General features: G+C 45.6%; 1 protein-coding gene across 5 annotated transcripts in view; it reads right to left on the bottom strand.

The window, feature by feature from the left end:
- LOC122392581 overlaps positions 1-11,317 on the bottom strand; it is a 158,099-nt gene that overhangs the window by 80,887 nt on the left and 65,895 nt on the right. Inside the window, exon 1 of one of the 5 annotated variants that reach the window (XM_043387630.1) lies at positions 1,444-1,496. The exons of 1 other annotated variant lie outside the window; for it this stretch is intronic. The gene's annotated coding sequence lies outside the window, so the exon portion shown is untranslated. Of the gene's footprint in view, positions 301-1,443; positions 1,497-11,317 lie in introns of those variants that run through there. 3 more of the 5 variants (XM_043387633.1, XM_043387628.1, XM_043387632.1) reach the window with 3 other exon arrangements.

Genomic DNA, 11,317 nt, shown 5'->3' with positions numbered 1-11,317 from the left:
GATGCATATCTTCATCTTATATCACACTGGCTGAGATGTAAAGTTTGAGCTTCTTGCAAAAGCAAAATTGAAATAGTTAATGTGAGAAGAACATGTGAGAAAGGTACATCTGGAAGAAACGTGCTCTTCACTGAGCCACACATCTCTAAATCCAAAAGAATAAGCGATCACAAAAAATAAAATTACTTGCTATGATTTAACACAAATTCACTAAAATTCACAAGCAAAAAGAAGTTGTAATCATTCTTGGTAGAATGAAAACACATTTCATGCTACCATTCTCGGTAGCATGGAACATGGTATCCGGCCTTGAGTCGATGATGTGAAAGTAAATCAATAATATGACGTCATTATCATTTCATTTGTCCTATTGAAGTGCATTCACCATTTGTTGTTTGATTAAAATTCAATATTTATTGCAAAGGAATATAATTTTTCGAAAATTATTCAATTGTGAAGCAAAATGACTGTATTTATTGTTTAAGACGTCATTTTTTTTGTCTCCTCTGATTCTCATCGGGGGGCCATCTTTCCTTAAGTGACATTTATGACGCTTTCGCCGCATTTCATCATCTTTTGGTAATCTGTTTATTGATAGGCTGTTTGCATAATATGTAGCATTTTAGTCGATATTTCGGCACGGAGTTTTTTTGGGGGGGAAGAGGTAGAAGAGAAGGGGATGACTTTATGATAGGAGGTTCTAGGTAAGACTCTTGTGCTACTTTGCACACCTTGATATTTGCAATTTTCTTCAGTCTCTTTTCTGTTAACTTTCAAGTAAGGCAAATCTATTTCAGTGGGGGAAACTGTGGTCAAATCTTCTATTTTTGGAAGCCTTCCATTTTTGGAAGGACCTTCCATAAATGGGTATGCATTTTCCAAAAATGGAAGGCTTCCAAAATTGGAAGGTCTAATCTCAGTGTTCCCAACTGCGATTCACATTCTTTGATTTAAGTTACGGCCTTTTTAAATGTGTAACATTAATAGTTGATTTTGCCATTTATGATCATTGATATAAGGAGAAGCAGCAGTGCTAGTGTTGGTAATACAGGCATGCTATGTCAATGTACATAGTGATATAATAGCATGGTGTCCTGGCGCACTGCTCTCTTTTTCTACTTCTAGAGGACACATAGAAATTCAGAAGAGAAAACAGCTGGTCAATAACCAACCAGGAGGAACACAGCTATAGCCCTGACAAAAAATGGTTTAAATTAAACTTACTATTCCTCATATAAATTGAAGATTCATGCTCCTTCGATAGAAAGTAACACGGAAAACGGCGCAGCAACGCCTATTTAATTTGTCCCATATTCCGGAAAAAACATTGAAAAATGACGAGACCTCCACCCAAATGTTTGGCAAAAGCCTTAAAAAATTGAAATCAACCACACAATATGCTAATAAATGCAGAAAACGGCAACAAATACAAGTTTTACTCGCCACTACACTCCCGAAACCGCCGCACTCTGTCCAGACAATTCCGCACTGTAAATAAAGTCGGCGGTATCGAACAAGCATGGCCCGTCACTAAAGTACTTTTAAGGATATTTACTTTTCGTTTTTGATGCTTTTTGCTTACAAAATGTTTGATAAAGTCTTATAAAACCATCGTTTGTCGGTAAATTTTTGTCAATTTTCCACGACTCATTACTTTGAAAAATTACCTAAAATACATCCACGCTAGGATTTAGGCATCCACGCTAGATTATGGACACTTCACTATGGCGAATAGAAAGCGACCAGGGGCGATAGTCGCATTTGCCTCATGTTCGGCGGAAATCGGTAAGTTCCAACATATGCGCACCATTTTCTATATTTGGGTACGATGACGTCGTCAGCGTACCCATTTTTGGAAGGTGCGTACCCATATATAGAAAATCCTTCCAAAAATGGAAGGCTTTCTAAAAATGGAAGATTTGACCACAGTTTCCCCGACTGATTTTTGGATTCCCTACTTTACTGCTTTGGTGTCTAGTGCTTCCCACACGTCTATGATTGTACATCATAGGTATTCATAACTGTGTTATCTCATGATGGGCTTGCTGACAATAATGTCATCTATTGGCAATTGCCATTTGCAAACACATTTTCAAATTTAGAGTTAAAAGTTGGCACAGTATAGGTAGGTATGTACCTTATTTGACTTAGAGCTACCCGCTACATGCAATCACGTTAATGTTCATCTTGCACTATAATTATGAATGATGTATAAAACACCTATCCCCTGCCAATTTTTATAACATGTTTTGCAATTTGCATATTGATGATGGAAATAAGTTTGAACTTCAACTTTTTTAAGAAATTTGTAAATTTCAACTAGTTTTCCGAATATGTCCAATGTGTTTGTCACTTGTCCGTCCGATTTCCGAATCGGAATTCGGAAATTTTCGGAATTCCAAAATTTTCGGTTCCGATTGACACCTCTAGTGTAAAATTGATGAGAGAATAGTCGTACTAAATTTCGCGGCGCTACACGCCGCGGTTTTCCCGCTATCCGCGAAAAACCTCAGTGGGCGGATATCCGCCCCCCCCGTCGGTGCGCGTGCTATGGTAGCTCACAAGCAGCTCAGCGTGTAACCACCCGAGTTGATGAAACACGTCAGAAATGTGATCAAATTTGTGCCGGCCGCTCACAACACGAGCTCAGAAATTGAACAGTTTCTGATTGTGGTGTTTTTCTGTTTTACCACAGGACCCGTAGATGGAGATGCAGTAGCGAATAGAGCTAGCCACAAGCGCGTTCACAATGTAAGCAACGGTCCAGGCACGTGTGACATGCTTGGAATAGGACAGCGAACTCAAAAGACCGGTAGGTACATTTGCCAACCAGCTGGCTAACATCATCCCCGAACGTCAGATGTCGGTCCATAGTGAGGCCGAGATTTTTAACTGTGCGGCTTTCAGAAATTATCGACTGTCCAAATTTAATCTGAACTGGCCGGATGTCCTGCAAAGCTATTTTGGTGCCATGAACGTTTTCGCTTGATTGATTTTCATGCCATAGTGTACTGAATATTTGTTACAGAGTATGATGGAGAGGTCGCAAAATTGACCTGACCTTAGGTCACCGATATCGAAATTCCGAGATATCTAAACATTTTGTACATACTGTTACTCTTATCAATCGCTGAAAGTTTCAAGGCGATCCTTCAGTCGCTGTAGCTATGACGAGGATTGAAACTTTTCCTGAGGTGAGGTCACTTGACCTGACCTGACCTGGTGACCTGACGTTGAGAGCCCTGGGTCTGAATTTTTTTTTCACAAGATGTGCGGAAAAGATGCATGAACAGGTATGCCAAAAACGGCGGCGCTCCGAGCCGCCGTTTTTGATATATCTGCGAAGAACCGCAGGGGGGTGTTCAAACACCCCCCCCCCGGCCCGGCGCGGGTTAAACAATGCAAAACTTCCAAGGTCAATGATCGGACCACGAACGTTTTCAGGTAAGGGTATTGATTAGAACTGAGTGATAAACGTTACGTCAATATTCACCACGTTTTAGAGGTTAGTAAACCAACCGAAAGGCCCTATTGGACCCCTCTATGTATGTGATATGGCCACTGGCGACATCCAGCCTTCTAAAAGTGATAATGGCCACTGGCGATATCCAGTCTTGAGTAAAATAATAGTGGCCACTGGCGACATCCAGCCTTCTAAAAGAAATAGTGTCCACTGGCGGTATCCAGCCTTCTAAAAGAAATAACGACCACCGGCGATATCGCACCGCTGGATACTAGACCGTGTCCTGTATCCACCAGTCGATGGTGTGGTGTCCCGGATCCGCACCCGTGCTGTGTCCATACAGCTGTAATATAACTAATACACACTGTACAGTCTACAGTTGACGGCAGAACGATGCACCGTTTCTCAGCGGGCAATCAGCTGCCTGCAGTGGTAGGCTGTGCCGCACTGCATCGGCTGGGTGACACATTGATCACCATAGACACACTTCATGTGTGATAATCAGTATAGCCTTACGGCTCAGTCAACTGAAGTGCTGGGCTGGTGGTTTGGGTAAAAAGTATGATTCCCCCGTCCCCTGAGGGATACGTTTCCTGGAAATGACCTGATTTTTCTTTTTGCTGATAACGTCTCTGGGTTTGGCTTAATCTTCACGGAACACTTATACTAGGCAATCTGAAGTTGCACGCATTTTTTATGAAGCATCCGACATCAGAGCTCCACGACACTTCAAGTAAGTGACTTCTTTTTATCAAAACTTCGTATGACATTATGGAATGCTATGTTCAAAGCATTGCATAATGGTCAGAAGCCTTACAGTCCCTTTGACGAGTTACCGTCCCGAAATAACGGCACTACATAGTGGCGCTTGGAAATCCAGTAATATTGTGTATTGAACGTCTGAACCACTGTGTATTTCAATCGCCATCAGCCCGTAATATCCCATGAACGACACCGAACCGGACATATCCGGTCCAAACCAACCACAGCCGACCGGACCACCGACGGTCCGACACAGTGACGGGCGAGGTCCGATATCGCCCGGACCGGACACCCTCACAGCTAGCTCCAACGAAACTCTGGTCTAAACTGAAACTACAACACAACAGCACAGCGGTGTGAGCCAGCGTGACGTCATGTCAAAACTAGAGGTGGCAAAATGTGGACCCGAGGACCAGGTCCAACAGACCGGTTCCTGGAAATTTTCTGACGGGTCCAACCGGGTCCTACCATAAACTATACATCTTGCGCACCACACACTATTGCAAAATATTAAGCGAATGAAGTGAATGTTTCTTTGCACACAGTAGCTCATGAGTATTCCCAGTGGGAAGTAGGCTGTTTTACATAATGCAACTAATGATACCTAAAAGTAGTTTGTATTAATTGACTTTTGGGGAACGGGTCCAACTGGTTCCGCGATTCCAACTAAGACCGGGTCCGACTGGTCCCAGAAATGTCCAGCCGGGTCTGGTTCGTTTCGAGTCTGGTTCCCAAAATTTTCATCTTTTGCCACCTCTAGTCAAAACACACGTGACGTCACCACGGCGGTACCTCCGGCACGGTGACAACGGTTTACCGATGGCTGGACAGTGGCCCAGAACGTGATACATCTCAGATACTGAACATACCCACTGTCTATCAAAGGAGTGTCAACAAACGTAGCAATCTGTGCCTAAATCAAATGATCAAGCATTTAGGTGGCCACTCAGTCCAAACCAGCCTGGCACGGCGGTAAAGTACCCACGGACCTGAGCCGATGGGACAGGGCGGCTCGAAGTACTTCTGGATATGAAGGTCTTGATGTGTATTGTGCCCCGTACAGCGCTGCCGACGGGACACGGTGCTGCCATCTGTTGTCGAGTTCCGACACTGCCGCCGGCACCGGAGCGGACGAGGCACCGGGAAGCTAGTCGTCTAGTTATAGTACTGCAAGCAGATTTTGCTGCCATTGGGAGGCTTAGTAAGCTTGTCGAATACAGACTCTGGAAACAGAGCACGTCAGATTACACACTGATTGCTAGAGATGTCACATGGAGCAACTCAGACTGATGACGTGACGTCGCCTACAGATCCAGAAACGAACACAATGACAATGCGTGTATCACTGACACGTGACGTCATGAGGGCTGATACTGATACTGTGACGTCACTAACGGAGATACACGTCACCAAGTGTGACGTTAGTACTGGTGAGTGGTGACGTCACGTGTGACAGTGTGCGTGTCCGAGAGGCCGGTGGCGCCGTGTCGGCTGGTGTGGGTGGTCAGAGACGCCGTCACTTACTTGGGACCTTGAAATTGATGGTACGGGACTGGCAACTGTCACATCCCAGGTCTGTCTCGTGCAGGGCGGTCAGGACGGCCTGGCAGTTTTCAGTGGAGGATTCAATGTACAGTCTATACAGTTTCCTGCAGGTCACTGCCATCCTGCAACAGATTACAACAAAACAGAACAGGTCAGTATACGGGACACAGTCACACAGTGGCACCAGCGGGCGACTCGACACGGATACACCATGTAGTTCCAATGCCGTTCATAACAGAACATATGTGCCTCCAGCTACCTCAAGTTCCCAGTCTGGTGCTGCAATTGGCTATACATGTTTCACACGATACTAAGAGCCTTATGCCATCCAATATTATGTCCATATCTATATTAACCCTCGCATGTGTAGGGGGGGGGGTCGGATGGACCCCCCCATGGTTTTTCGCGAATAACTCGCGTAAAAAAACGGCCGATCGCGACGAAACTTTCAGTACCCTCGCATTGATCAATTTGACACCTACCCTGAAAATTTCATGACCCTGACCCAAATGACCTTTGACCTGTGACCTCTTTTCCGAGACCATGTTTGGCCGGAATCGCGATTTCGCGTATGTCGGCTCGCACTAGCCGCGTGTTTGCAAGCTTTTCGTGGTTTCAAACGTTCAAACATGTGATTTGATGTTACTCCCGTGTGTGTCAAGGTCACCTGAAGGTCAGGTCAGGTCATTGATCTTTGGTGACCTCGGGTGACCTCGGGTCACTTTTTCGAGTTTTACATGTTTCTAGGCTAGTTTTTGGAGCTGAATTCGAATTTAGCAACCATTTGAACATTTACGAAGTAGTTTTGGTGACTTCGTAACATGTTACGAAGCTGTCAGAGGCGGTTGACACGTACTACGAATACCCGTCACGACGCCTACTGGTTGACCTGACCTGACCTGACCCGACCTGGTCTAAATGCTTCAAGACATCATCTGTGATCAAAACTAACACGATATTCGTGATCAGCACCCCGAAAAACCCCTTAGCAGCCACACTTTACGACTTTCTAACAGGTCCCGATTTTCCCGACTTTGGGTCATTGACCTGACCTGGAAGGTCAACCAATGACCTAGGACCTTAAAATTGGGTATCATCGGCTTCCTCTCGTCACGGGCATTACGCTCGTTTTTTCCGCGAAGCTCTAGCTCGACCAGTGGCCAAACGGCAAGGGGGGGGTCCAACCGACCCCCCCCCCCCTCCTACACATTAGAAGCTGGCAAACGCCGCACACATGCGAGGGTTAATACCAGTCCAGTCCAGATAATGTAGCTGCCCGTCCGTTTGTCCGTCTGTCGTCTGTTTGCATCGCATCAACACAACCACCTGAATCAGAAAGTCTGCTTGTGGATGCCTATTCTTCTGTTGCGAGTTTGTTTCCATTTCCAGTGTCCCCGTGCCCGTATTACTATGTAAACCTCCAAGGGATACCCAGTTTCTGGGGTTATTGCGGTCTATCCAGTTGCATGTAATACCCGCCGGCGCCGTCCGGCCGACTGACCTGCTGACCGCTGCCACCTCTGACTGGGTCAGGGCAGGGATGTCCGTGAGGGGCCGGGTGTCACTGAGCTCCACCGTATCCAGCTGGGAACAGCCGTGGAGGGCGGGTAGCACAGTGTCGCAAATAACGCCCGCTCCGTGAAGAGTGACGTCCTTCAAGCTGGTGAGGGCAGTCAGGAGACGTCCCGTCGCCTCCGGTGTCACGGACGGTGACACTGTAAAATATAAATACAGAAGCCATAAGTGCATATGTACACACGTTGCGATCACCGTGGCCCAGATCCCAGCAGTACCTATTGATAGCAAGATAAAATAACCACGAAGTGCGTAACGCATAATATCGGGCTCTCCATAAGCACCGGCATTAATCTGAACTCCTTGATGTGGGCCACACTTCTAACTGGTTAACCTCGAGCAAATCGAGCTCGTCGCTGTTGAGGTGCCTAACCGAACGATGAATTAGCGCTCCAGTCGCGACACCACAGGCATGCAATACCGGCGAGAGCCGGACGACAGGCGCAATGAGTTTTGTATTCTTTTAGAGTAATTTGAGACAACAGAAGAGTAACATCTCCCGTTCATAATGCAACATACACAACACTTCGTAACTTTCTATACTTTACTCATGCTGCTGCTCACCAATTATTGCCAGCCCTGTGACTGTGTGGGTCGCCAGAGCAGCCAGCTGGTCCAGGAGTGTGTCCGTCGCTAGCTGTACACCAACATCCAGTCCAGACGTCGGCCATCGGGGGTGATCCACCGGCGTTTCAGTCATCCCGGATCCTGTGAAGAGGGATACAATTAGCCGTAAATCCGCGCCGTGACGAGAGGGGGCGTTTTCAACCCGCGACCCTCTGAGGTCCTAGATTTCCAAGCCCTGCTGGGGAGGGGGTGTTTGAACGGGGAGCATTCATTCTGGCTGTGGCTCATAATGTCCAGGGCAGGATGTGCCAAGTGTTCGAAATGACCAGTGCCTTGGGTACATGGTTCATAACGTCCCAAAATTTCATTGTCCTATTGTGGCCAATTGGCCGCAAATAGGATATTTTCACACAGGCCAGCTGGTTCATATTGTCCAAAAGAGGCTATATGGATGGAGAGTCCTGTGTTTGAAGTGTCCAAGGAATGTGTAGGCCATATTTGTGGAAATGATCGTCATGGCCAGTGATCAAAGTGGCCAGTGGTGAAATTGACCAGTCCAACTCCATTCTAACTCGGCTCCTGGCCTCCTGGGCCACGTAGCGACACGCTGTAGGTGCTGTTCGAAAGAGCGTAAAATAATGAAGAAATTACTGCTGACACATTTAAGGGCAGGTCAATGGTCAGGTCATCAGAGGTCACCAAAGATAGTGTCGCCACTTTCCAGGTCAAACTTCGACAATTTTCGACAAACCGGCGCATAGCTCAGGAACGGATAGAGCCCCGCTGAAAAAAGCGCACTCAATGGCTCTTTTAACGCTTTTCCTGACTAATTTTCTCAGATTTAACCTAACTTCTACGGTTTATGCTGCAAGAGGGCAGAAACTGTCAAAATAGACGTTTTTTGTGGAAACGGATTTTCGGTAACAACTTTTTACTAAAAAATTAGCACAACTTTACTTTGAGCAGCACCGTATTCCTATCATCAAAACACATCGAATAAACTATAATTTGACCTGGAAAGGTCAACTTTAAAATTTGACCTCAGGTCAAGGCCATGGCCTGACAGGGCGTGCTGCATATCAGTCGATCCGTAATCCACATCGTCGAGCGGAACACATCTAAGACATTTTCATCGTTCTAGCGTGCCTATACCATGAAAGCTGTTATTAGCGAAAACTGTTGATTACCATTCGTGACCTGGGATGACCTCAGGGACATAGCGAGGGGTCGCGGGTGCCATTTTCCGGTTCAGTGTGTCATGTTTACTTGTAATTCGATGTTTGAAAGTGTTTAGAATGACGTTCGTCCATAAGGGAGGTTTTCAATTTTTTTTTCAGAGAGGGCGTAAAATTGACGCGACCTTAGGTAAACGATATCTTAAAGGGACTATCCCACCTTTAACCCTATTAGTGGCAGGGGGGGGGGTTGTTTTTATCCACCCCTCAGGTTTTTCGGGAATATCTCCGAAACCGCTGAAGCTACGATGCTGAAATTTTCTGACTTTTCCTAAAACTAAATTGGGCACATTCCCTGAAAATTTTAAGTTCATAACCTTACCAGGGGCGGCTCCAGAGCACTGGGAATTGGGGGTCCTATTCGTGAAGCGAGTCATTTGGGCGAAGATCACGATGCTGCACCAGTTTTACGAACAGTGAATGAAAGGTATCATGTGATAACATATACAAAGTTATTGTGCATCCTCTTTTGACACGTTTTTGCTATAATAGGCGGATCCAGGCGTCCAAAAAGGGGGGTTATTTTTTACCTCCCAAAATAGGTGCCCTGACACCGCCTATGCATGACCAATACAATTTTAGTCGTTCTCTCATAAGAAAATTGTAACATAACAAGACCATTGCCACCCTTTTTAGAAACAGTACCAACAAAAACCTTATTTAGGTACTATACTTTTTGTGTACCCCCAATCTCAATGATCTGTATCTGCCTATGATTTTTGAAAATGCATATTTTTAGGATCCATGTGAATTCCTGGTTCATTCTCTATCGATCGGCAAAAGTTGCGTTAACATTGGTTCAGAAACCTGGCCGTGATAAACAGTCTAAAATGTATCTGCAATTTGTCCGTTTTTACCCCCCTCTACCCCCCTATTGACATTTTTTAATTTTATTTTTTTTAGAAATGTAGATCTCGTTGAGCCAAATCGAATGCCGTTTGAATTTTGAAAATCGGCCGGTTAGATCTCGAGATATCAAGGGGGGGTCGTAAACAGCCCCCCCCCCCCCCCCTGCCACTAATATGGGGTAGCCAGGAGCCTGCCACTAATAGGGTTAACATGGGGTTTGAGTTGAGATAGCCAAGTTTGCGGCGAGGTTCAGAAACCACTATCTATCTAGGTTGCAACCCCCGCGGCCTCTTGGTGTTGAAGAAATTCGTTCCCCATTTGAAAATGGGCCTTGTACAAGGCCCTATCTTCAACATGGAGCGACCGTTAGTGTGACGTCACCTCGTTTAGTCATTCTGATTTAAATGGGTTTGTTCGTTGAAAAATCGCTTAAAACTTGGTCTGAACTTTGTTGTGGTGCCTACAGAGTAAAAAGAATCAGCTTTACGACAGTAATGTGGCCTGGGGAAGGAGGTAATTTTGGGCTGTGACGTCACATATTCGAAAGTTTGTGTTTGGAATATGGGAAGCCTAAGATGTTTAATGAAAAATAAATGCCAGAACCGTGTTCCTGGTCATCCAATCTATAAAGTCGGGCACAATTTAACTGGTTTTAACAACATTTTAGAAGGTGGGATAGTCCCTTTAACAGTATTTCTCACAACACAAAATATGCAGCAATTTCAGGAAAGTTAATGCTTTTGTTTTTGTTGTTGTTTATTGGGGCTTAAGGGCGCGCCGACTACAAGGTCATTTTGCGCCCATAACTATATACAAGTAAAGCAAGTGTGTCACAAGAAAACCGACGTAATAAAAGGCTTAAAAAAACCTAAAAGCTGGTTAAAAAGAGCAAAGAAGGGTAAAATACTCCAAGCGTATCGTAAAAGACAGCTGACTAGGCGTAAGGACTGGATTAGAATAGACGTATGGACTAGTTGGATTGGTATCAGATCGAGTAGATTACTTGGAATTTGATTGAACGGATAAAGGAAAAGATGTTGCCAGATAAAACCCAGGGTGACTCGTCACCCAGCAAGTGGCGGACGGTGATATCCGGAGCGATGCGGCCCAGGTAGCGAGTCCGGTCCGGTTCCAAGCGTCGACAAGATAAAAGCACGTGGGCGACGATGAGAGGCACGGCGCACACGCTGCAAACGGGCTGCTCATCTCCGCGGAGAAGGTGGTCATGCGTCGCATACGTATGACCGATGCGGAGCCTGCATAAAATCACTTCGTTTGACCTGTTGTCTTGCGAGCAAGACCTCCAATGCTCCAGAGTCGG

The sequence above is a fragment of the Amphibalanus amphitrite genome, unplaced genomic scaffold (genome assembly GCF_019059575.1).
Source record: "Amphibalanus amphitrite isolate SeventyFive unplaced genomic scaffold, NRLGWU_Aamphi_draft 000492F_arrow, whole genome shotgun sequence".
NCBI lineage: Eukaryota > Metazoa > Arthropoda > Thecostraca > Balanomorpha > Balanidae > Amphibalanus > Amphibalanus amphitrite.
Note: the sequence above shows the minus strand (reverse complement) of the source record. Positions and strands in the feature narration are given on the sequence as shown.